The following is a 2,722-nucleotide window of genomic DNA, read 5'->3' as shown; positions in this document are numbered from 1 at the left end:
ATGTGTAGGAATTGTTACAAGATATCACATTATTTTTACATACAATTACATTATGTTTTTTACATACAATTACCCATTTATACAGTTGGGTTTTTACTGGAGCAATCTAGGTAAAGTACCTTGCTCAAGGGTACAGCAGCAGTGTCCCCCATCTGGGATTGAACCCACAACCCTCCGGTCAAGAGTCCAGAGCCCTAACCACACTGCTGTCCTATCATGGTAAAAGCATAGCAAAGTGTAATAAAGCACAGTGAAAGCATGGTAAAGCATAGGTAAGCATTGTAAAGAATAACAAGGTATTGCAAAGCATATTGATAAACAGTGCAGACCAGGGTAAACTATGGTAAATGCATAGTATAACCATGGGGAAAAAATGGTAAAACTGTAAAAAACACCATGCAAAAATAAATGCTTGTATTCATAAAGGAATACATCAATTCTGGGTTCTTTTACATGTCCAGTTTCTGAAGACTGCTGACGGATTCTCCGCGAGAGTCGATTTGTAAAATGGGCTGTGAGCTTTTCAAAGGGCCAGACCTACTTATATTGAAAATGGCTTTTTTTTTTTCACAGACAGCAGTTCCATTTACTGACTAAGCAAGAGCCAGTTAACGACTGTAGAAAAAAAAAAAATATCAGCCAGTAATCACTGCCAGATTACCCCTGTGTCTTTCCACACTGCTGTTTCTCAGAGTGCGCTGCGCTCACTTTAACAGAGAGACAAGGAGTGCTTGGGGAGGGGGGGGAGGGGGGGGGGGGGTTCTTACACTGTAATGCTCTTGCAAGGTTGTGACTTTTGAATACTTTCCATAACCTGACGTTGTCTTCTCCAAACACACACTGACACCTGATTGGCTGTCAGGGAAGGCCTGATCTTGAAGTGGGCTGGGTCAGTGACATCAGAGCTCACACCCCTCCCAGGATCAGAAGGTTATTCCCAGACACTGGCTGGAAACTAATCCTGAGAGCTCTGGGGGTCGTTAAAATAGTATAGGATTGAAGTAGCCCTTTAACCCTTCAACTGCAAGCATGGCACTAAAGAATTGAAAAAAGTTTTAATATAATATAGAGTTGAGGAGCATGAGAGTAATAATCCACCATGTGCACAATTCACATCCAGCTGTGGCCATAAACTTTGCATCACCTTGATTTTTAGGACTGAGATATCATTTAGATCTTTTATTTAACATCATGCAATCAAAGAAACTATAAAACGATATTGCAAAAGTCTATCAGAAGTACTGTAGTTTGTGTTAGATTTCAAAATGTCACATTTATATATGGAAAACTACAAAGCGGTGTGTAATTCAATATGTTAACGTAACATTATTCAGCAGGTTTCATTCGACTTTATGAAGCAAAATGTGTTAATTCGATACGGTGATGCAAAACTTTTGGCCATAGCTGTAGCTTCTATTAATAAAAACAGTGGTCACATTTCTTAATACAGGCATCATTAATTAGGTAATCATCTATGGTTAATAATTATGGAATATAGGCTTAAGATAATTATTATTATTATTATTATTTATTTCTTAGCAGACGCCCTTATCCAGGACAACTTACAATCGTAAGCAAATACATTTCAAGTGTTACAATACAAGTAATACAATAAGAGCAGGAAATACAATAACTTTTGTTCAAGCAAAGTACAAGTGTGACAAACCACAATTCAATAGTACAGCAGATAATAGTGATAGTTACATCAGGATATGATTAAATAGTGATAGTTACATCAGGATATGATTAAATACAAAGTACTACAGGTTAAACACTTGGCAGATTACAGTATTCTGAAGTACAGGATTAGATGCAGTAAAAGATGCAGTAATAACAGGAAATGGTAACTTGGTAATAAAATAATTATCGTAAATACAGATAATTGTCGTCCATGAATTTTATTACATCAAGCATTAGCAAGAAAGAAAGTGAACAAACAGATCCTGTGTCTGCTGGGTTTAAAGATCAGGGGTAACCCCATTTGCAGCAGGCTGGGTTAAACTGGTGGCTGAACACAATCAGTTTATCAGATTGGAGCTCCTGTACCTCCCTGAGCTTGCAGTGCCACACACAGGCAAGGGAGGGTAATGACATGTACTAGGAAGGGAATGCATTAGGTTTTGGGCTCCAGTTCAAATCAAGCTTGAAGGGTATTTCAGTTCAAGGAATTTGTACGTCACCCAAAGCCAAAGTCAGCTGCAGTTTATCTGTGCCTTTCCCATGTTTGCAATGCATTTACTGTGCTTTCAGCTATACCTTTTCTGCTTGAACACACTTTACTATACTTTTACCCTATTATTCTGCATTGTATAGCTATCCTAATTGGTAGAATAACTACAGTACTCCATGGACATTAAAAATGGTGCATCCAAAACAGAACACTGTACATTGAGTGTTAGCTGAAATCTAATTTAAAAGCACAGAATCCAGTCTTTTTTTTAAATGTTCCCAGTGTCATGCATTTATAACTCTGTGTAAAAAAAGTTCTTCCTACCTTCTAAACTTACTGTGCTAAATTTGACGTAGTGTCTTGGGTTCACTTTATCCAGACCATTTAAGATTTTAAAGACTTCAATCAAGTCTCGTCTTTTCTCTTTGTATTATACTGTAACTTTGAAATATTGCTCATTTTGTAATATCCTGAATCATATACAACATTGCAAAGGATTAGTCTGGGAACCACCTCACCCCTGACCCCTTCTTGACACGTAACCTTTTGAGT

Source organism: Acipenser ruthenus, chromosome 47 (assembly GCF_902713425.1).
Source record: "Acipenser ruthenus chromosome 47, fAciRut3.2 maternal haplotype, whole genome shotgun sequence".
Lineage (NCBI taxonomy): Eukaryota > Metazoa > Chordata > Actinopteri > Acipenseriformes > Acipenseridae > Acipenser > Acipenser ruthenus.
Note: the sequence above shows the minus strand (reverse complement) of the source record.